The following is a 25,334-nucleotide window of genomic DNA, read 5'->3' on the forward strand; positions in this document are numbered from 1 at the left end:
AAAGAGAGGAGGAGCCCTATTGCTCTGAGAAGTGAAGCCGAGATTGGGGGCCACTCGAGTGACATCATCGCTCGCCTTTCCCCCGGTTTCGGTTACATACATCTCTATGGTAGCCCCCAACGCATAGTTTCGGAATACTTGGAGAGGTGTAGTGGTAGCGCGCCAAAGTGGCGTGTGCAAAGCGACCTCATTGGGCTATTCAGGTAACGTGACCTTCGCGTGACTCCAAAGAAGCTACAGCTCACCTCCTATCCTCATGTCACTTGCCCCAGGCTTCTCTCCTCTGCGTTGGGGCGCCTCCTTTTCTTCTTTCCTCCATGCAGGGAGTGTACGAATCCTTCCTACTCCACATTTTCGGCACTTGAGGCACTGCATAGCACTTACAACTAGAAAAGGACTAGCCACGTTACTGCTACTCGTGGAAAGTGCCGTCTGCCTTGTGGTACCTTTGCATCCCAACCTTCTCGCCATGTTGACTGTTCATTCCATGCCCTTACGGAGACGTAAATATCCAGTTGATTCTTAACTTTCGCGGGTTTGACTTTGGTGAATTTGATTATTCGCGTATTTTCTTTCTTTCTTCTTGCTTTTTTTTTTCGTTGTCGGTTTCACAGTTGCCTTCATAGCATTGTTTCGGAATTTCTGATAGGTATGATCGTAGTACATCAAGCGAGCTCCAAACCTGCGTTTGAAAGAGTGTCTCCGCTATCTCTTGCTTCTTAGAACCAACACGACTGGTAATTATGGGTCCAAAGAGTTGTTCTTCTATTCCTTCTCAAAATGTTCCCACGAAGGAATTTGAAGCAAATACAAGTCAGCATCTGCAGTTGCTGGTCATTGTGGCATCAAAGGCTGAATGTGCAGCTTCATGCTATTCGCCCATTTCGACTTTCGCCGCGGTGCAACTCCCATGACATTCGCGAAAGTCAAGGCCCAGCTGTATTCGATTGAGCATATTGCGCAACTTCGTTTCCAAATAAAAATTCAGTATGGTCTAATCTTTGAGGCCAAGCGCAGCTGCATGTGAGCACAAGTGGTGCATCGAAAGTATACCGACAACATTGGAGCACAGTACCATCCCATAATACACAGCAGTACTGGACAATCATATTTCAATGAGGAAATCATGCAGAGGTAGACCAGGCCCTTAGACTCCACGATATCGTTCTTTTAGAAACGGACGCCGCGGTGCTGCCTATAATACAAAGTCCTCAAGCGTAAAGACCGGCTGCTCATCTAAATTGTCCTATTGTTCAGATGTTACATGTTACAAGTTTGCACGGTGAACGGAAGAGCCACAGGGATCCCCAAAACTACCTAGAGACCTCGTGAACTGCTTTACGATGTTTTAAAGGACCAGTAACCCGACGCACGCTTCAGACCTCTTTTCTTGGTTTTGTCATTTTCTTTTATTTTTCTCTCACAGCGGGACAGTTGAGTCCTTCTTTGGCTTTGGAGTCTACTTGGCTCATTTCACTCTCATCTCAGATCACAGTCGTATGTAGTGGATGGAAGAAACGGTGAAATATCTCATGACGTCATCATTTTGTGTTTGTTGTAGCTGATAGAGATCTGTCTGGAAGTCCGCCTTCCGTGTTATTCTCCCACCCGATGTATCGAACTACCGAGTCTAAATGGCGCTGCTAAATATAAGAAATTAAAACTTGAAAATCGCTCAAGGACGCGTTCCTCATCAATCAGTTCTGACACCTATCGTCAAAGCTGAATGGATGTACACAAAGTTTGTGTATGTTGCAACAAACGCACGTGTCAGCGTGAACGAGATATTTCAGCTGTAATTAGCGTGTACGATAAATCACCCGCTTTCCAAGATCCCCATTCACCCGCAGCAACCTCTTCAAGGTGGATGATTATTTTTTTTCCTTTCCTTGTCCATGATGGTGCATGACCTATCTGTCATCTTGAACGATGATATCAATTTGGTACGCGTTGGGTATTGTAGGACACATATATGGAGGCATCTGGCGCGGACACTAATAGACCACAGCGTGCTGTTTCCATAAATCTTTCGCCACTCTAAGGCCGCCCATATTCGATTCCCGTCAAACGTTGACTAAAGGGGCCAGAGAGAGTTTTTAAGTGAATTGGATGCGTGGCGCAAATTGTAGGCAGTTTCGAGCGGTTTACTGTAGCGGTAATGTTTAGTGGGGTGCGATGTTATTATAAATTAGAGCACAATTGTATCAAGTGATACTGGGCGTGTTTGGAGAAAGTACGCTTGTGGGTTTCAGTAAAGAACCCTTGAGGATTGTACATCGGCGGTATGTCAATGAAAGACGGAATAATTTGTGTGTCGAAAAATGATAGCACCAATACAACAGTGCAAAAAAAAACTTTGGTTTAGGCGCAGGATGTCAAGTGGGTCAAGGAACGGAAAGAAGTAGACTATAAGTCCTGCATGCACGGAATTTGCAAGAATGATACTGTGAATTTAGACTCCTACTTGCTGATGCACGACACCGTAAAAGCGGATATGCTTTTGTAACGTAACCTATAAGGTTCTCAACATTTATAAGGTAAGTTGATGTTCCTGGCTCGTAATGCTTATGTCATTCAACCGCACGCTTCCGTTCCGCTCACAGTCCATGTTACTCGATGATAACGATGACGACGATTTGAGAATATCGTGTGTTGGTGCTGTTCATTTCTGAACAAGGCACGGTATCAAGAACGCGCTAGGTCCGTCCTCTAAATGGTTTATTCGCGTTAGTTTATGCAGGCGACTGCTGCGGCAGGATCACTGAGGTAGCAAATTTTACAGGTACAGCTATGGCCTGCATCTAAATTCATATTTGTAACCCTCCAGACACCAATATTTCGCTCTAGGAAATACTAGGAAATGACTATAGCCCAACGCAGTACAGTGAAGAATTGATAACTTTTTAGTCTCGTGCCTTTCCTGCTGTGTTGTCTTCAGCGATTTTGTGTTGTCTCTCCAGACCAAAGTGAATGATACCCCCACACTACTAAGTGACTGATTACCAAGATTTCATCAACTTTTTAGTAAGATGTCTTCGGGTAAGGTGAGATAGTAGAATTAAAGTCAGCCATCCTTTAAAGTCACCCTTCTTAAAACGCGCACGCAATATGAGATATTCATTGACAAATACTACTTTGCAAACTAGAAGAAACCGACACCAAGCCCGTCGTGAGCGCAGGTAGAATAGTTCCACCCCACGATGGAAAGCCACGTGCTTTGAAGCCATGGAGGTGATTCGAGTAGGAACTATTCTGCAGTACCGATATACTACTTTGGGGTCAAGATAAGACGGTGACGCTGAAGGTCGTCGCCTTCCCGCGCTCCTGAAGCGCATATAGTCTCGATTTCGGTTCATTTGCGTAACAAAATTTGACGATGGATATTTCGGAAGTACGCGCGCGATTCAGATTTTCGTTTGAAATGCAAATTGGCCTAGAAGACTGAGACGGTCTGACTGACAAAGAAGACTGAGAAATATCTCACATTTCTCCTAATTGCTTTCACTAAACTACAGTTATACATGATTGCATGCCTCTCTGGATAACGTAAAACGAACCGGAACAATCGATCAGACCCTGCTTCATTGCAGTGCCTATGCTGTGGTGCGAGATAAACACCTTGGACATTGCAGGAATCGCACGCTGGATAATGTCCTTCATCCCAGAGGCTGTTTTACGGAGAGACACTCCAAAACTCGCAGCCTAGTCTGTTTCCTCCAGGAATCCGGACTCGCCAAAAGACTTTGTGATACAGCTTCTTTTTGCTCAGGGGACACCTGACCAAGCCTGACGGTGACCGACCTACATCTTAACTTTCGACCGTCATCATCTCAACACCTCATCTCATATCATCTCATCTCATCTCGGCTACAGTCGTGACGGTGCCCACATGAGTGAGGCCAACAACGGCAGGCCGATCTCGTCACCACCACATTTCCCCTAAAACATCTAATTAAAAAGTTAGATAATGATTTTTAAGTAATTAGTGCAGAGTTTCTCTGACAGAATGTCCTCCTGGCCTTATACAACTCAGCGCCGAAAACGGCATCTGTGCTTGCTTATGTGCTACGTTCTCGTAGCACATAACACGCACGTAAGCTATACGGTCACGTAGCGTCGTTAACTTAAGGGTAACAGTAATACTGTAATAAACTTTGGAACCAGGTGCAGTGAGTGTTTTGCCATCTTTTTAAAAGCGGGGTTCATTCGACATTTGACGAATTCGCTGTCACCTATTCGTGCAATACGATACATTCTCATTGGCCAATAACGTTACGACGACGTCACCACCACCGGAGTGCGCTATCCAGTAACAGAAAGCATTACAAAACTGATTATCAACTATTTTATTGACAGGAGCAAAGAAATACAGCCTTGCTCGGCAAATATGGAACATAGTTCAGCATAATTCTTCTTCTTTCTGCATCATTTTGTATAGTACTATGAACTCGCACTTGTGTGTAGCCCTGTAGTGCGATTCGACGTCACACTCTAAACCTACTCAGTATCATACATAGGCATCCGTGTATTATGCAAGGCCAGAAAGCTTTACGATTCCTCTGCAGAAAGCTTGTGCCGAAGATAGTTCACTGCACTTATTTACCGTAATAGGACTTCGTTACATGCCCCAGAATTGTTGCGGTGTCGATGGATGGTGCAATATAATCACATCACGGTTTATGACACGCATATTGAGGAATTTAATTATAACAATAACTGGGACATATGCACATATTCGTATGCTCGTATGATCTCAAAAGTGTGATGGCTATCCTCATCTGTTGTAATCATTTGCTGGCGATGGCATGTCGGCAGACGGCCAGCATTTAAATTACTGCAAAACAGTCCGCTGTCTGAGACTCAAGTAAATGTAACGTCGTAAAACTGAAATACGTTTGCTGACTTTCGTGCCCTCATTTTCGTGAACTTCACGGTCGTCGATTCTCAGAGAGAACGCCCACCACAAAATTCAGGTCCCACGAAATATACCCTTAGCAGTTCCACGCAATATGAAAAACTCATACAGCAGTGGTCCGGTGCAATTGGAACTTACCTACTACAACAACTGCGTATAATCCGCACGCAACACTTTCAGAGTGCTTTCAAGAAGCTGCTGTAGTAATCGTTGTCACCCTTGTATCAAAGATTAAAAGGGGAAAAGAAAGCTCTCTCGTAAGATGTTTTTGAGCTTGACTTTTGTTACTTCGTTCATCAAGATGTTTTTCTTCGCTGCCAAAGGATCCAAGATTGATTCCCGGTTGGGACAGATAATTTCTCCGAGGTCGGGATAGGTGGGAAAGGAGAGTTATGTTTCGAGAAGGGTAGGGACGCTCTGGAGCGGACGTAACCTGAGACAGAGAACGTTTCCTACGGTAAATAAAGAAAAGGAGAGAAACACTAAGCCGTGGGCAGAGCAGTGAGAAGCTCTCGAGCTGTGCATTACTTGCAGTGTTGTGTTCGCTGAACCGAAACTAAGTAACGAGATACGGCTACTCGCGACTCCAGTCAAAATTACTGCAATACTATTGCGTCCCTAAAAACTTGAAACGGTGAAACAGTAACAAAAAAAAAAAAGAAGCTGGAGTTTTATTTGGTTAGGATACGCAAAGAAAATGCTCAAGGTAAATAATAAGAGTAAAAAAAGGAGCACTCCTGGTTACAGGAGTCGCCACGGTGAACTAGCTAACTATGTAGGCATTCCGTACTAGGTTGCCTGTCAGATAATATGGCATAAATGCAGGCAAGCTGGTGGATAAACTCCATAGCAGACAAGCCTGAGCATGGTCAAACACGAAGAAATACCGTATTTCTTCGGGTAGGTTTTCTGTCTAGACCGTAATTCTGCATCTACATTCAGGGGAAGTAAACTGCGTTCGAAATGTCCCTGATATTTGACGCTGACGCGTCCCCAACAACGCAAGGTAGTCCTATGGATATCTGTTTTATATCCGCAACCGGATATTTGGATATCCTGTGGATAATGCGTTTCGTCCGTAACATGTGCGCTCACAGGTCCAAGTGAGATGAACTAGGAGTCCGCAGGGACGCCCGATGGACATCTACAGAGACAAGGAGCGGACGATGGAGGGATATTTTGTGGACATTGTTATTCTAGTTGTTTTGGACGTTTACGCGGACAGCTAGTTGAACTTAGTTGTACAGGTGGTATTCTAAACATTCAATATTTGCGCAGGAGTTTTCAAATGTACAGATACATTTGTGAGAGCCCATTGTGAGACAGTAGTGCCAGCTCTTACTAAATGTTGCTAGGACCGATAGGTAAAAAGATTTGTTGTAATTGATAGACAAATTTTGCTTACGGCCTACCATAGCTGTGCCGGGTGGGCACGGACCACAGCGTGCTGTATTTGGCATTCCCAGGGATATTCATGCTGGATGTTATACAGGCATTGTGTCTTCAACTGCGTTGGATATCTGAGGGATATCTTTCGGACGTACGAATCTGATCACGCACGTTAGGATATTATTCGTACATCTAGAGGATATTCGGTGTTCTTGGGGTGACACCTCCCAATGTAGTTTCGGTCAAATGTTACTGACTAAACCGCAGTTTAAACCGCCTGTGTAACAGGGGTGTAATACCATTGTCAGACTTGCGCACTGATGGCCTTCAAGTACGAAGGCTGTAAACAAAAACTGAGATAAAGGTCATGCCAGACGGCTGCGATAAGGCCTTCGGGGGAATACGCAGCTAGAAAAGGAACTGAGTTCGCGGAACTCCATTGTCCCCAAACTGCCTACTCTCGAACGCAAAAGGATACGGGATACTCTCGACAGCAGCCGACGCATTTATGAGACGACCCCTGGAAGGATAAAGACCTTCTGTGACTGTCGTGTGGCTGGTCCTTGGAATGACAGCCATTAACCAGCTACAACCTGCTTTTTTTGTTTTTTTTTTTAGGGCCATTCCGTTTATAGCCTTAAAGGAGCAATGTGGTGACATTTAACATGGCTCCAAGCACTACCTCATCTGTCAAGCTGTCCACCAGGAGTCACCCTGCAAAATATTTCCGTTCTGCGGTGTATTATAGCTGCGCAATCGAATTTACAAAAGCAGTCGGAGGAAGCAGCCGCGGCCGGCCGGCCGGCCGGCCGACACGACCCTCGTGTGATGGGGAGAATGCCTCAAGCCTTTATTCTTTGTTTTCTCAGCTCACGCGCCGCTTATACATGTTTGAGCTGTGCCGATGTACGTCACCGATGACGTCCAGGGGTATCACGTTATGTAAGACGTCCTCTCATTCTGCGATGCGCTCTTTTCACGTGGAGAGGATTTTTCAAAGGTGTGCGGAGCCGTGGCCTCGAGCTCGCTCTATAGGTCACCTGCGCTCGTCGTTCTTTCGCAGGGGCTTATTTTATTCCTTGCAGAACACTCTGCAGCGAAAAACGAAAAAAATTTTGGGGGTCACCTCAGTATGCCGTCTGACTAAGGCATTAGAGTTTATTCACTGGCGTCACCCCTCCAGAGGGTACTAGCTTCGAAAAGGCAAAATCGCCGCCATGATGTAGGTCTCTCGAACTTTCGTTCCGGTTTCCGTTTGCTGCCATATAGAGGATTGTTAGCGTTGAAAACATCAAAATTATTTGGATATGGTACAAATAATATGCACACAGTACAATAACTTCGAAACAGCAAGTTTACGGTGAATGTAATGTGTGTGAAGGCCTGGACAGTATAAACCTTAGAACTTACATTAAGGCGGCAAATGCAGATGTTTCTGCATTGAAAATGCAGACTTAGAAGCTATACTGTCATATATGAACGAGTATAGTTCTAGATTTTTGGCTACGTGGCATGAGAATTCTGTAAACTCTAACTGGCTTTCATTTAAAGGCGCTATAGTATGTTGCATTGTATGGATAACTTTATCTCACGTCTAACAATCAAAGCCAATGACAAATGTCCATGTTACACGAAATGTCTAAAAAGTCTCTTCAGGAAAAAGTAGAGAGCTTATCGTCGTGCACGCCGTGATAATACTTCCCCAACATGGGAAAACTACTTCTTGATCTCTTCAGAATACAAAAGACAGCTACGAAATGCTAAGAGGAAATTTTACGGTGGAGAACTTTCCAACATATTAAAAATGAATCCCAAAAAGTTTTGGAAAGTTGTTAAGGGTCATCTTGGACACCCTGCGAACAAAAGCTTTTTTCGTGAAAGTGGTGATGTAATGTGCGATTCGGAATGTTCGCCTGCTTTGAATTTTTTTTTCTCTTCAGTTTTCACAAAAGAACATGATATTGATTGTCCGGAAACTCATCTCCACGATGTACACCACGTTTGTGAAAGTTTAATATTTTCGACTGAACGGATATTGAAAATTATTGGGGCTTTGCCAGTGTCATCATCGCCGGGTTGCTACCGCATTTCTTCGAAGCTATTACAAATAATGAAAGAACGAGCTAGTAAGATTGTACAGGTATTTTTCCAGAAGTCATTAGACTATGCAGACCACTGGATTGGAAGCATGTGATTGTAACACCGGTCCCTACAACTGATATACCTATTAGTGTTGTGAAATAGGCCTATAACGTTAACATGCATCTGTTGCAAACTAATGGAACACGTTATATGCTCTCACGTCAGGGATTATTTGTACTGTAATAACATGCTATTTAAAAATGAACATGGATTCCGCAAGGCTACTCGTGTGAAACTCTGTTGTTTCAGTTTGTAATGGATGTTTTTGAAAGCATGAATAATGGCAATAATGTGGACGCAGTTTTCATTGATTTCAAGAAGGCTTTCGACAAAGTACCTCATAGGCGCCTTATTAACAAACTCATGTCATTTGGTATTGAAAGTAAGCTTGTAATTTGATTTTCTTGTTTCTTGTCGAGTAGAACATAGTGTGTCAAGTGGTTTAACACCTTGTCACCTTGCTCTGAAGTTTTGAAGCCCTCAGCAGACACCCGGTTGGTCAACTTACTTCCTACAATTTTTTGGGGTATATATTTAAGCAGTGAGCTTTCGTGAAAAACGCATGTAGAAAAATTTACAGTCCAGCCCTAAAAAAATTAGGAGTCTTCCGTCGTACACTTCATTTGGCTTCCCCTGACGTGAAATTGCTTGCATCTGACTCATTTATTCGACCGAAACTGGGATTTTTGTATCTCATATGGAACCCGTGGCAGAGGTACCTTGTACAAACACTTGAGTCTGTGCAGACAAAGGCTACGCGCTTCATCTATAATAAGTACGATTATGACTCCAGTATGACAGAATTTAAGCGTGATAAGTGTATCCCTTTGTTGTAAAATAGACGTAAAATTCACCGTTTAGTGGCAGCCTATAACCTTCATAGAATGAAATCCCATCACTTTGTACCTGCGTACTTTCGTACAGACCGGCGCTTGCATCCTTACGGATTACGGCCCCCACTTAGTCGTAGACTCACAGTGAGTACCACAGAAATTCTCCCTTGCTGCATGGTCATCCGTGATTGTGACTCATTACCTTCAAAGTTCGTTCCTCCTGAAAGTCTAGATAATTTCGAGAATATGTGTAACGAATTGTATTTATATTGAGAGTATTTCATTCTTCATTGTATAGTATCCTGTCGTGCTTGTAGTTTCTATGTTTCGTATCCTTGTATTTGAAATGTTGTATCTTGTATCTGATCTCCCCCATTATGTAATTCCTTAATGAAATTAAAGAAAAAAAAAACTCGCTAGCAGATGAAAATCTGCTATCGATAGTGGCTCTCTCATGCGGATGACGTCATGTGAACAAACCCTATAAGACGCATGCCCGCGTATTTTAATCGGTTGCTTTCTTTTGATCAGCTACTTGGTCAGTCAACGACGCTTGCGCAGCTTCCAATATCGAATTATTTGACGAAATTTAAGGTCTATATGAGCATTTCCTTTGATATCTATAAGTCAATTCGTATTTGCTGAACACATACTCAGTCGTCCACAGGGGTATAAGAGAGCAAGCAGAAGATTTTAAACCGATCCATTTAAAGCCCTTCGTTATTACACAGTGATTACTCAGCGATTTATCATTGCCCTGGGGTGTCTGATTACTTGTGTTCGAGTACAGATTAGTGTGGACAGTTCAAACCTTTTTTTAGCTGTTTATATTTCGACGGTGGGTTTTCCGAAGACTTTCCAGGGCTCTATTCTCGTCAACGTAATCGACCTCGATTACTTTGCGTCCCTGTCAAAACGCCTGTCATTGGTCGTTACGCGAAGAAAGCGTGAAAACAGATATTGATGTCACGCGCCCTCAGCCAATAGTCGAGCACTTGATCCTGCACTCTTCTGACTCTCCTGCACTTTTAGAAATGAACTTCACCGCATAGCACGCTCCTAGCCAACCATCACCTCGAATGATATCGTAATCTGCCCTGATTTGCTGAAAACGGGAGGCGTACGCCTTTTTTTTGCGTCAATTATGAACAGCATAAGTGTCACAAAAAGGCGTACACCTCCAGTTTTCAACAAACCAGGGCAGATAACGATATCATCCGAGATTTTGGTTGGCTAGGAACATGGTATGCGGTGAAATTCATTTTTAAGGGTGTACTTGCTTTATCTGGATCCAGGTGCCGGCTGTGCTGTCTGGGGTTTTTCCTGGGTTTTACTCAGACGCTTTCAGACATATGTCAGCACAGTTCCCTTAGAAGTCGGCCCAAGACGCACATTCCCCAGGGCGTCAGTCGTGACGTTGCCCACATGTGTCACGCCGACAACGGCGAGCCCTTACACCACCACCACCACTTGCTAAATCTTCTGTATCTAATTTATCACGAACATTGCAGGATCAAGAGCTTGACTATCGATTGGGAGCGCGTGACATTCATTTCTGTTCTTCACGCCTTCTTCGCGTAACGTCCAATGACAGGCAAGACGAAGTAATCCAGGTCGATTACTTTGACGAGAATATGGCCTCAGACGAATGTCGGCACAGTTCCCCTTGAAGTCGGCCCAGGACGCATACTAACCCCCCTGCCCCACACTCTTTCCTGCTGTTCCCTCTCCATCTGCCCACATCTGTACGCCGCTCATAGTCACAGTTCCTTCGCGGCGCTAACACGGAATAAAAAAGTTCAACTGTGCACTTTGCCGGGCTTATTTCGTTATAGACCCACTTAGAAAGCCCGCAGATCATGCTGTGTCGTAGAAACCAGTCCTGTTCCCGGTTGCTTGCAGCTACTGAATGGGATCATCGTAGCAGACGTTTTGGCTGATCATCGTTATGGTGCATATTACAGGCTCTAAATTGTGAATGCGGTTCGTAGCGAAAGATATCACAAAACTTGTCAATTTGTCGTACGCTTTCAATTGTAGCTGAAGCTCATTTGGTGATATAATACGAGGGGTGTTCAAGTCAAACCGGGACTTTTCATTTTTCGCAAAAGTAAAATGAACTTACAGGCGAGAAATTAGTTTTATTTTTCAACGTAATCTCCAGCTGCGCTAATGCACTTGTCCCAGCGTTTCACGAGAGCTTGGATGCCAGCAGCGTAGAAATCCTTACCGGCGCGTAGCAGCCATGATCGGACCGCATTTTTGACCTCGTCGTCGCAGCTGAAGTGGCAGCCCCCAAGGAACGCCTTCAGTGGCCCGAAGAGATGGAAATCGCTGGGGGCGAGGTCTGGACTGTAAAGGGGATGTGGCAGCAACTCCCAGCCAAGTTCCCGTGAGGTGCGTGTCGTGAGATGCACGGTATGTGGGCGTGCATTGTCCTGTAGAAGGAGGACTCCTTCGGTGATGAGGCCCGGCCGCTTTTGCTTCAGCGCCTTATGCCAGTCCCTGAGAACACGGCAGTAATATACACTATTGATGGTGGTACCACTGGGCAGAAAATCAACATGAACAACGCCAGCCTTGTCCCAGAAAAACCGTGGCCATGACCTTACCCGCAGACCAGGTGCTTTGGAACTTCTTGGGAGCTGGCGAGCCCGGATAGTTCCACTGTTTTGATGCGCGTTTAGACTCAAGAGTGAAATGGTGCACCCACATTTCATCGCACGTGATGATCCGATCAAGGAACGGCTGTCCTTCAGTGTCGAAACGGTACCTTAGCTCTCTGGAGATTTCCAGTCTTCTCTGCCGGCCAAACACGGAGAGCTGCCTCGGGACCCAACGGGCACTAACTTTCCGAAACCGGAGGTGTTCATTAATGAGTGTTGAATGTTCCCAGAGAAAGGTCCGTCTTTCGAGCCAGTTCGAGACATGTTATCCGTCGGTCCTTGAGGATCAGGCGCTCCACAAGTTGGATGTTCTCAGGAATTCTGACACTGGGGTCTGAGCCGCACCGGCCGGGATCGTCCTGCACTGATGTACGGCCGTCTCGGAACCGTTTGCACCACTCAAACGCTTTGCTGCGCTAAGTGTATCGTGGCCATACTGAGTTTGAAGTCTTCTGTGAATTTCAGATGACTTTACGCCTTCATTCACGAGAAACTTCATGACAATTCGCTGTTCGATGTGCGCGCTCACCCCATTGTCAGCCATATTGTCCAGCACGTGTCTTCTGTTTTGCACAAACTTTGGACCACCACGTGGTGAACGCGGAGGCCTGTCTCGTGTGAAAATGGCGAAAAAGAAGTAGCGCGAGCCATTTGTACACTCAGGAGACAGAGAGTCCCGGTTTGACTTGAACACCCCTCGTATATCAAATATACGACAGCTCCAACGACAAATGTAATACTTACAAGGAAGTCAATAATGTTAGAGTGGCTAGAGCCGACAATTTACTCATAGAGTACATTTGAATTCGTTTTTTTTTTTTAATTCCGTGTTAGCGTCGCGAAGCAACTGTGGCTATGAGGGGCGTACAGACGTGGACAGATGGAGAGAGGACAGCAGGATGCAGTGGAAGACAGGGGGGTTAGTATGCGTCGTGGGCCGACATCAGGGGGTACTGTGCCGACATTCGTCTGGAAAGTCTTCAGAAAACCCAGGGAAAACGTCAGACAGAACACCCGGTGACAGGATTCGAACCCGTGTCACCTCCCTGCGTGGAAAGCGATTATCCTAACCACTATGCCACGGGAGATGCTTCTGAATTATGCGCAGAAACATCGACATCAAGGTACGACCTCGGAATGTCGAATGCTATCAGGCATGCAACGCATATTGTAGTAATGAATTTAATGATTGAACTGCTGTGGAAACATATCTTCACAAAGGACGTTCCTACGTTCAATAAAATAGATTGAGCGTTACAAAGGGTCCGCCAAATTATATTACCCTGGATTCCAGACACTTCTCAAAGGATAGTAATACAATTTTCATGCGAATAGAAAAAGCTGCAAACCCCGGAATGCACTATGTGTACCTCTACCTACTGCTTCCCTGCCCCTGCTTACCCCCCTGCTTCCTACACATTACAGGGCTGATTTTAAGTCAATGTATATATCACCCAGGAGCGAGAAGGGTAGTTCAAGACACATCGGGCAATGAGGTGCCTGAAAGACGAGGGCAACGCAATAGCGGAAAAGTAGTTGCGTTAATTTAATTTTGGTAGCTAGGGTATCGCCTTACTTTTCAAATTTGTAGCGACGTTGTATTGTATAGTATAGTATGATAGTATGATATAGTATTGGGCTACTTCTGGGTAGCAGTACTCCATGGATATAAGTAAAGCCAAAAACAAGAAGCCTCCCATCGCCACCAGCAGAAGCCGCTCCGTTTCCCACTTCGTTTCCCAGGTTTTCGTAGCGGGTATAACACTTCATGTAACGTATCGTATAGGCACATGTATTATATCAGACATAAAAGCTTCCTGATTCTCCCATTCAAAATTTGCGCCGAACTTTGTTTACTGACTTCCTGCAATGGTGCTCGCTACATGACACTCGCTCGTGATGGTGGCGATGTCGTTGGATGGTGTGTGAAATGTGAAACGTCTAAGAGTAATAAAATAACGGTTTATTGTACATATTCCGACACATACATGTACGAGTACGTATACGAGTACATTGTACGTATGTTCAGATAGTACATGCATGCATTTTTGGGAATTCAACTTAAGCAGTAATTGGAACGTGCGTGTACCAGTCGGGTAAAGAAGGAGGAGGAATACCGAAGCGTCTCTCGTGGCTATTCCTTCTCTTCCGTCACCCCCGTGCGTAAACCAGACGGATGAACACGTAAGACCTGGATAGCCGAGCGAAAGGGTGCATCGTCACGCTGCTCCGCGCCAGAAATATGTAAACCGAAACCAATTAATTGCTCTCGAAAAAAAATCACAAAGTGCTGACGCGTTTTTTGTTTGAATATTTTTCGCTGCAGGCCCCGATCGGTAACGGTAAGGCAAACGTTCCGAAAGCGTTCAAAGCCAAATTTTGAAATACCCGATATTTAATCAGTGAGCGTATTCAAATGAGCCACTGACTGCTCAGCATTTGGCCGATGGCTCAAGGATGTTTACTAAAAAGAAAGTACTTCGATACCATCAGCCGTTTTGTGAATTATTCAGCTGGGGTATTTTCCTAAAACACCCGAAACATGCAGTTGTATTTCCAGAACTGATATGGTACTTGTAGCACATTATTGGCAATGCGGCTTGCAGGTAAGCCACGTAATGGGCCAGTGTAGTTAGGCGAGTACGTGATGAAATAAATGTCAGTACTAAGCTGCATGGTTAGGAGTAGCAAGTCGTTCTCTATAGCTGTCACAAGAGAAAAAAAGTAGCAAGTTCCAAGTCTGAGGGGACCAGCCTGTTAAACATTCAGCCATCCGTCTGATAGAATATGCACTAGAATTCCTCCTGACATCTCCGTTAATCATTAAGATGAAATACGAAAGCAACATAAAAGGCACTGGAAGAGAAATATCGCTATCCGGGCAGACGAAATCCCCTTCTGGGTCGAATGCAAAGGATCCGAAGGAGTGCCCTAAGCACACTTCAATAAAAGGGAGGTTCCGAAACCTTTTGAAGTATAACGGATCACCCCAGAAGCCTGCTATCGTGAAAGAAGCTTAAGCTCCAAAATCTACAAGTCTGCACTCCGCGGCCAAAGCGTAAAGGCGTGCTTCAGTGACTTCTCCAGTCCCATAGTGCGTTTCACAGTGAACTACAGCGTAATCCTTTTTCCAGGAGAGCGTCGGCAAACATCATGAATAGTTCAGTGTGACAGACGAAGGTTCTTAACAAGCCAGACGCTCGCGAAGACGCTTACTTGGAGCGATGCTTCTATGATATCGTCTCCTGCCGAGTATGCATTCAAAGACATCAGAAAAAGCAGGTCGCTACTACCAGCTGAGCTATCTCTGATTTCATGCAGAAACGTTTTACTTCAGTATTATTACAGTCCGGTACGCATATGTGCTAAGTTCTTCGTAAGCTTGTCGGCGAACAAAGGCGCGACGCTGAGCGTGCTGCAGGATTGCAAAGAATTGGGAGAAAATACGTGAAAAACTCCATGGAACGCTTGAAAGTTCAGAAGAAACTGATAGAAGCAGCAAACTCCCGCGATTATTCGCGTGCTACAGGTGCATCAAGGAACCACGTAAAGATAGAAGGCTGAGGCAGCCATAACCACATAATACAAGAATAAGTTCGCGTTTAATCATTACGACTGTTTAACTCAAAGGTACCAATTACACAACGGATATGCAGGAGCCAGGTGCCATCCTGCTGTCCCAGCTTAAGGCGGTCATTATCATGTAATACAAGGCTCCCCGTGTGCTCGTAAATATTTGCGACTGTATAGAGAAGCTGACGAATCGATGCCAAATAATGACCAACCTTAGTCTCTTGTCGTCGCATTGCAAAGGTCTGCGGATATGTTACCCATGTGTGTGTGTATATATATATATATATATATACGCTACAAAATTTAGGTTCGAACGACCAGGATGTTGAATATAGATAGGGGAGAAAAGACACCAGAGACTGAAGTAGGGAGTAGGGGAAGTTATTTATTAAGCTGGCATTTAAACTAAGGGTCTGGGGAAGTCTACGTTTCGGCGGAAGCTCCGCCTTCTTCGGGACTCAACTAAATCCCGAAGAAGGCGGAGCTTCCGCCGAAACGTAGACTTCCCCAGACCCTTAGTTTAAATGCCAGCTTAATAAATAACTTCCCCTACTCCCTACTTCAGTCTCTGGTGTCTTTTCTCCCCTATCTATATATATATATATATATATATAATCTGCGGAAGAAGGCCATTAAAGAGACAAGTAAATGACACTAGACGTGTTTGAAATTCAAAATTACAGATTAAGATGGCTTCTATGGCTGCACGCAGAGAAACAGACACTCATGGAACGATGCGACAGCACCAGGTGTTGCACTGGTACTGTCGCATCGTCCCATGAGTGTCTATATATATATATATATATAGTTGAAATAAATGGGAGACAGAAGACGAAAGTAGGGGAAGTAACAAAAAAAGAGGTTTATTAAAACTTAAAAATCATAAAAGTTAGGGAGGATGTCTACGTTACGGCGGAAGCTCCGCCTTCTTCGGGACAAAAGAGCTAAATGTGGCCACGAGGCTGATAAGGGAATAACTTTTATGATTTTTAAGTTTTAATAAACCTCTTTTTTTGTTACTTCCCCTACTTTCGTCTTCTGTCTCCCATTTATTTCAACTATAATTACGTAGCCGTCCGATCCAACTCCAACTTTTCAAGATATATATATATATATATGTATATATATATGCTGCGTTCATGAGGAGAATTGCTAATGAACATTGTTATAGACAGCACGCTACGTATTTCTTTTTTTTTTTTTTGAGAGGCGACAAATGTAGCAGTCGTAGCAATAGCTTGAGACGAGCTTTTTAATGGGGCGTAATAAGAATTGTGTTTACTAGAGGGAGAGTAGTGTGTTTACTACACTTCACATTACACAAGCATAAGATAGATAAGCCCGCATAAAAAGCGCTTTTACACTCGCGTAGTTTTGGCAGCCGCACTTCACCGGGACATCTAAGTGGTTTCAACTACCATTCATTTTGCTCGACTAACTCAGCTCTCTATACTTCATTTCTCCGAGATCAGACTGAGCGGAAAAACGCCCTATGGCATCATTATTAATAATTTCATTGTTGTTATGTTGTCGAAGACATGCCAATAAAGCTGTCAGAGGTCGCTGTGGTACACCGAATTGGTACATATCGTAAACGAGGCCACGTGGCTGCGTCTAAATTCGCACCTCGCGTGAAGACACTCAGCACGGATAATTGAGGAAACAAGTAGAATGGAAAGCAGCGAGTATTTGTTTTACATACCTATTTGCAGGTGCACACCGACGAACCTCTCCGTCGTCTACGTGTCCTCAACATATACGGTCCGTGCTGAAATATGAGGAAAATCAACGTGTTATTTGACACTGTGGACAACTCCGCCATTGATTTTCAGCTGTACTGGGCTAGTGCGCTTCTCCACATATATTGAAATGCAAAATGACTACATGAGTCGCATATCAAACAAACAGTAGCCAGGAGAACTCGATTATATATTAACAACAAGCGGCAAGTCTTTCGCTGTGTGTGAAAAGCAGTATAGTGAAAACATTAACGTTGTAGAGCTCGCTACCGGAATGGGAAAGATAGGAAAAATATCGTGATGTACTTGTGCACAACCGTACATCGGTAACGCAGTGCCAAGCTTACTTGCACGTAATACGTAAGTCCAGTAATACCGTAATTTCACGCGTATAAGCCGCACCGCAGATAAGCCGCAGGACCCGTTTTTTGGAACGTTTTAAAATTTTTCGGGCGGATAAGCCGCGGGCAATATACAACGCGACTGATTTGTGCGACAAAGGAGACCAAAGAGACCGCCATAAACCCTGTGGTCCATACTCCGGGGCCGGCCTGGTGTAAAACAAAGGAGGTCAGTAGTGTTCTACCATGGTCGGATTGTGCCCTTGTGTGTTTTGCATGAATCGACGGGTCAGTGGCCTTAAAGAAGACATGAATCACTGTCACACCTTTCGTTAAAGCTGCTTGTGGGAAGGCACCATGAAGGCCAGTCTACTCGAAGTTGGACGCGCCCCTGTTACGGACTGTTCATGTACTGGCAGGGCGGTGCTGTTCCAGAGGCACTGTCGGCCCTTTCGTTAAAGCCGGGTTATGAAGAAAATACCAGGGCAAAATATTCATCAGATAAGCCGCAGAGAACCCGCGAGAAAAAAAAAAAGTCGCGCATATGCCGTGGCTAATACGCACGAAATTACGGTACGTACATACATGCTGGCGACTGCGCATACATATACTGTATATTGTTTATGAACACAATTTAAACCAGTTCCGTTCCTCCGCTGAAAAAAAAAAGAAAAATCCCGCCACCTCTCACGACACTGGCAGTTGCAGCCAAGCGAAATGCTGATGGTGTTCCATCAACCTCTCGGCATGAGTCCTGCACGTGAAGGATGACCCCTGTCTGAGACAAGAAGCGCGATCGAAGCGCAGGCGCCGAAGAGCAACGTCTTCGTTAGAGTACGGGCTTTGTGCCCCTCACACGGCGGGACAGCGAGGCCCTTTCGCCATCAATAAACTTTGGTCCCCAAGTGCACTGGATCATCATAGCGATCCAGCGGGAACCTTTTTGGCGTGGCGGAGTCTTGATAGAAGATTAATGGTGAACCAGAAGGGGTTATGTGGGCGCAGTCACGTGGGACGCTGGTATAGCATTTACTTAGCATGCAGCATGCTACACTGAGCGCGCATGTGAGATGTCGGGCAAGAAGGAACCATAGCGTTCTCCTACCGTTGCACATAGTTATGTCATATTATCTCGCAAAGTGTTTTCAGATCCCTTGCGTAGAATGTATTTAACGGCGCTGAGCATGCTCTCGATATCTAAATCATTCCCGTGGGCAAGAGCGCATTCACCACGGCTGTAGCATCTGTAATGTCTCTATGTTTACGGAATGCAAGTAGTAAATGTGCTGGACTACGAGTTCTTGAATTCTATATTCCAGACCTCAGGACGCTGGGTTAGCAGGTGGAATTTTCTGGGACTACCTTTTGCCGCAAAGACGAATAGGACTTTTTTTTTTTTTTTTTACATCGTACACTTCTCAGGAAACGTACGATGTCATATCGACAGTTCGACACCGCTTCATACCTCTGCGGGCTTGGAATGGATAACTGCATCAAAACTAATACCCCTGACACACGCCTGGTCTTCAGTGGTCATTGAAACGAATGGACATTGAACGAGTGCTGTATATAAAAACGAGAGTCTGGATATTCGGAGGAGCCTCAAAAAGAGGCTCCATCAAGCTTGAGGGTTATTCATTAGCTGCTGTTTTCTATGTGGGCCGCCATGACAACAAAATTTTCCCGCAAATAGCGGCTTAGCTCGGAACGTCTAAGCGAGAATTTCTTAACAAAATTTTCGTAAACTACTTTAATTCGATCGTGTAAGTATCTACGCTCTTGTAATTATCTTGGGAGTCACGTCTAAATTACTTTCCAGCATCGATGTTTACGAGATGTTTCTCCGATTGTTAGCCCTAGTAAACCGAGCGATGGCAAGAACATATATTAAAAAAAAAAAAAACGTTACGGATGCCTGAAAATATTTGCGTTGTATGACAGACTTTTGATCACATACTACACGGCTTTTCCTGCTCTTGATTCCATTGTGTTACGTTTCAGAATTTGAAAAAGAAAAAAATACCGGCAGTCTGTTTCAACAAGCGGTTCCGCCTGCCAATAACAGTTCTGCTGCTGTTCTGCGTCTCCCCGACATGCCCCTCTCCATCCAGATGGCGTCGATAAAACTGACCGCAAAATCTATCGTGTTGGTAGGTCTATCCATTTCAACCCTACGCACGTTGAAGGACCCTGAGGTGGATAAAATTAATCCACAGACCCGACCACTGTGGCGTCGCTCATGATCACAGTAGTTTCGCGACGCAAAGCCCCGAATTATTATTAATATTTCAATCCTATCCACTCAAGTTTCCCGAAAATGGCGGCATCCAGTTAATACAGGTGAAACATGGCTCGGTTAGACAGGGATTGGATCCAATGCTCTTTCAGAAGTTGGCACATTACACGCTTGATGGTGTTACACGCACTTTCAATGCAGTGCCGTGTATTAAAAGGGAGTCTGGCCATCAGGAGGAGCCTAAAAAAGAGGGTCGACCTGTGAATCAAACTTCTGCGCATTTCATTGGTTGCTGTTTTCCACGGGGACTGCCATGACACCAAAATTTCTCCAAAATGGAGGATCGTGCTCGGAACAGGGAAGCGGAGATTTCGTGACGAAAAATTTTCACAGACTACATGAATTTCATACTGTGAGTATATATCCTCATGTACACGTCTGCAAAATCAGCTTCAACTTTCGCTCCGCCATTATTATTTACGCGAAAATGAGATGTTTCTTCGCTAAAGTTATAGGCGTTAAGACCGCGATCCCAAGAAAATAGCGAGAAACACGCCCCTGATGCGTAAGATTTTGCATTATATCGTTGAATTTTATTTATACATACATCTTTGCGTAATTTGATTCAATCTACTTACGTTACGCAGTTTAAAAGTTTATACCGGCAGCCGTCTGCTACGAAGAAGCGGTTCTGCCGCTCTCCTAGCCAATCACTTCTCCCAGCAACCATTTCTGCGGTTCTGAGTCTCCCCAACATGCCCATCTCCATGCAGACGGCGTCGATAAAAGTGGGCGCAAAATTCGTCGTTTTGGTCTGCCATCAGTGATATCCGTTCCAATCCAATCAATCCAGTTTCTCTAAAATGGTGGCATATCCAGCAAATAAGGGTGAGGTATCAGTACTGGATGGCCTAGGGAACTATATATTGACCTGGGATTGGCTAGATACCTCGAAAAGTTGGTGGAGCCTCATGTACATGCAGGTCCCATTAATGGCCAGACCCTCTTAATACACGGCACTAACCAGCGGCATGGCCGAGTGGGCTAAGGCGTTCGCTCGTAGGTGGTAACCAAGGTCGTGCTGTAGACTGGGAGGTGGTAGGTTGGAATCCTACCGCCGGCTGTGCTGTCCGAGGTTTTCCCTGGGTTTTCCGAAGACTTTCCAGACGAATGTCGGCACAGTTCCCCCTGAAGTCGGCCCAGGACGCACACTAATCCCCCTGTCCCCCACTCCTTCCTGCTGTCCTCTCTCCGTCTGTCCACATCTGTACGCCGCTCATAGCCACAGTTGCTTCGCGGCACTAACACCCAATCAAAAAAATACACGGCATTCGTTCAATGGCCACTGACGTCAATGCTTATTCAAGAGTATACTAGTGTGACAGGGGTGTCAAACCAGTGAAAAATGTTGCCCCTCCTGCGCTGGAACACATTGTAATTCTTTGTTCCGTAAATCATTACAATTTTGTGTTCCGTTCCCTGCACGAGCAGTACTTTCTGCCGCCAATTATAAATATAAAAAAATCATCATTTAAAAGCAAAACTACGTGTTTCATACTATCCACAGCTTGATGATTTTGTTGTTCCCCTGCCAAGGGAACAACAAGGTCAGCCTGCGTCGCGGACAATGGGCGACAAAGTCCGTACCGGGCTTCCATGCATGTTACTAAGAAACTTTACAATCAGGAAATAATACTTTTTGTAGGGCAAATCTACTCCCAGTTATCGTTATTACTTCTAGTGTCGTATACTACTTCGAACTACTTATCTGCGGCTCCTACGTACCAAATTTGTGGTTCTTGTGGTTGTCGGAATATCAGTAAGTTTTCTGACTGTTGGCGACCTTAACACTACCAAAACAAGGGACAGAACGCACTAAGGGTCGATTCACACGATGCAACTTTCTGCTGCAACTCGTGTCCCGCAACAGTTGCGCGCAACCGAAGTTGCACCAAGTAGGTACCTTCCACACGACAAGCAACTCGGAATGTCGTAGTGGTCGCCGAGCTCGCAAGATGGCGTGAAAAAATATCATTGTCATAATTTTCGTCGAATCGCACTGCGACTTGGACCCGTTGTGACCCTCAATCCGCTGCGACTTCCATAATTTCCACTGCTCATGATAACATCATCACCCCGAAACATCCCATATCACAATTTTCTTTTATTCCGTGTTAGCGCCGCGAAGCAACTGTGGCTATGAGTGGCGTACAGACGTGGACAGATGGAGAGAGGACAGCAGGAAGGAGTGGGGAACAGAGGGGCCATCTCATCATCATTTCTTTCATCATTTATTGTTCTTGTTGTTGTCGTCATTGGCCCGCGTGCTGCCGCTGCAACAACTGACACATGGAAATTTCGTCACAGAAGCTGCGCGTGGCAGCCAGTCGTTCTGATCGGACGCGCTTGGAAGGAGGAGCCATGTGATTGACAGGTTGCAGGGGAATTTGCAGGGGAAATCGCTCGTGGAGCGATCGGCTGTGCAACACCAGCAACTCGGGTTGCTCAAACAGAGCTTCGCCGTTCACACTGTTAACAAAAAAAAAAAAGTGTGTGAGTGTGTGTGAGTGTGTACCGCTTCGGCCTATCTCCGTATGAGGGAAGATTAAGTGAATACCTAACGCGTGAAAGTGGAATACGTACAATTATAGCTGGTATTGCTACTAGTCGAGTGATATTCCTCCTGGCAGGGATCCAGGTCGAGTGCAGGTGGCTGTCTTGCTTCGCACGCACAGATTGCATGCGCTCGTTATTATTTACTTCTCAGCGGTTTACATACTGGGATGAGATATGACGCGACTAAAGTTGCATCCTATGAATCGACCCTAAGACAGGATACCACTTTCAACCGTTTTAATGACAGAAAACTGGCAAAGCCTCGTTTCCACACATTCGGTAACTCACTCCAGACGAAACCGAACCGGTAAGAGCACAAGCAATGACATATAGCGATAAGATTCACAGAACAGAAGTAGGAGTCCCTCCCTCAACACTATCCGAACATACTTCTGGTAATCAGTGCTAGCTGTTTACGTGACAAAATCGCAGTGGGTGTGCTAACACAAGTCGGCTTTTCTTCCGTGATATGGCAGGTTTCCACAGCTTGTCATGTTTGGGTGTCATTCGACCTCAGCAACACTTCAGTAGCGGGAAAATCAGGTCGACAGTCCCACGTGCTCCCCGTTTCCCCGCTACTAAAGTGTTGTTTAGGTCGAATGACACCCACCTAAGACAAGCTGTGGCAACCTGCCACATCACGGAAGAAAAGCAGACTTGTGTTAGCACACCACCTGCTATCTTCTCAAGTAAACAGTTACCATTGGTTACCAGAGGTATGTCCTTCGGGTAGTGTTAGAGGGAGTCTCTTACTTCTTTGCTGTGAATCTTATCACTGTATGTCATTGCTTGTGCTCTTACCGGTTCGGTTTCATCTGGAGTGTGTTACTGGATGTGTGGGAACGAAGTGTTGCCCGTTTTCTGTCATTAAAACGGTTGAAAGTGCCAAGAGTTAGGTGTGTCCTGTCTTATTAGGGGATGGGTATATAAAGGTTTATTAACGAAAAAAAAAAAAGAAGTAAAGGACTTATGCCATCTTCGACTGGCAGTCGCCCATCGCTCTAGAGCAGGGGTGCCGAACTGGTCGCCCGCCTGGAGTTACAAGGCGGGCCGCGTGGCCCCGAGCAACAAATTGAAAAATATTCGGACCAAGCTTCATGAACGTTCGTGGTGTTATCATTTGGGTCCCTGTACCCGTGCAGTTTATCTTGCGTTAATTAGTTATAGAAACTGTTAGCACTGGCCAGTGATAGCCGATGACTCTCTAGCTGAGAGACGAGCTGGACGGCTGGCACATGACAACAGCGAAGACGAGATAAGTAACACAGACAGCTAGGGAACGTCGAACTTTCGACTTTTAATCATATGATAAAGTTGGACGTTCCCCGTCTGTCTCTGCGTTGTTTTCGTCGTCTTCGCTGATGACTCTCACAGCCTGTCCCTGAGTCTGATTTTTACTTGATGGATATTAATTACTAGTACATTCCTACCAACATTTCTGAGCAAATCTTACATGGTCCGTTTATTTCAAATAAAATATTGGTGCCTTCAAAAAGTTGTCAAAATATGTAAAAAAAAAGTGTAATATTCGTGCCTTCAATGCTACCAGAAACGGATCGGTTGAGTCACAGGTTTGGTTATCCCCTGAGTGAGTTTGAGCAAAGACTCTTCGCGTGCAGGATACCTGAAATTGAGCTTTCTGGCTCGCCGTTTTCCGCAGTTGTTGATGCACAACGTTCCTGATGACTAACAAATTGAACTGCTTGACCTACAGTGGGAGGCACCTATATCAGCAAGTTCGCTGAAGATGGCGCGATTTCTTTTTATTGTTACGTTGAACGAAAGTATCTGAAGATACGTATGTTGTCGCGGACAAGCCTGTCCATGTTCGGTACAACATAATAATAATTCGTGGCTTTACGTCGCGAGACAAGTGTGTCAACATACATTTTGGAGCGGGCGTTTTCTGTGATCAAGCTGAATAAGTCAAACTTGCGCTCACAACCAACGAAGTCCTCAAGATTCCCAGATTTAAAATTTCACACGGTTTTGACGCAATATTTAAAAACAAAAGGTGCCAAGCTTCCTCATGACACATCAAATAAAAGGTATTGCTGAACCTGTGATTGAGCAACGCTGACTAACGCAAATATATACGTGTTATGTCGTTTTAACTTATGTGCTGCGTCATCTATATATCAGAAACAGGCTATCCCAAACCCGTGGTATATGGCCCGCGTAGTTCCTCCATGGCTCGATGCGGCCCGCGGACACGAATGAATTCGTCAGCCCTGCTCTGGAGCGTGCGCTCTATCTTCGACTGGTCAAAAGGGAGCGCATTGACAACATCTTCGGCCAGTTGTTTCTTTCTTTCCTCTTTCTTCCTCCAGCTCAGAGCGCTCTGGCTTATACCGTTGTCAGACGGCAAACCTAAGGCCATTAGCGGAACTTTCTGTTACTTCACCAGCAGTAGAATCATCATTTTGAATGACATCGTTCTCTGCCCTGATTTGTTCAAAACAGGGGGCGTACGCCTTTTTGTTGCCATTATGAACTGCATAATTGTCACAAGAACTGTGTACGCCTCCCATTTTCAACAAATCAGGGCCGAGAACGATGTCATTCGAAATGATGATTGGACTACAGGTGAAGTAATGGTCGTTCCGCTAACGGCTTTAGGTTTGCCGTCTGACTAGGCATTGTACCGCGAGTCGAAGATAGTTGAAAGATGTGTTAACCGTTATGGGTTAACCGCAAAGATGGGGATGAACCGTTAATTCAAAAAGTAATCGCGGCATATGATTTTTCATCGTTAATTTCTTAGGCACGTGAGGCTTTGTATGTATTTGTCCTTTCTATGTGTTCCAGCCTCAGAACATCAGTTGTCTCATGAAGATAGTTGTTTTCTGTCCCTTGTTTTTTTAGTGTGACTTGCGTCAACAGT

General features: G+C 45.0%; 1 protein-coding gene across 1 annotated transcript in view; it reads right to left on the reverse strand.

Annotated features, from left to right (window-relative positions):
* LOC135385819 (neural cell adhesion molecule 2-like) overlaps positions 1-25,334 on the reverse strand; it is a 598,454-nt gene that overhangs the window by 500,048 nt on the left and 73,072 nt on the right. The window contains exon 2 of the mRNA XM_064615351.1: positions 17,221-17,286. The gene's annotated coding sequence lies outside the window, so the exon portion shown is untranslated. The remainder of the gene's footprint in view (positions 1-17,220; positions 17,287-25,334) is intronic.

Source organism: Ornithodoros turicata, chromosome 2 (assembly GCF_037126465.1).
Source record: "Ornithodoros turicata isolate Travis chromosome 2, ASM3712646v1, whole genome shotgun sequence".
NCBI classification, from domain to species: Eukaryota; Metazoa; Arthropoda; class Arachnida; order Ixodida; family Argasidae; genus Ornithodoros; species Ornithodoros turicata.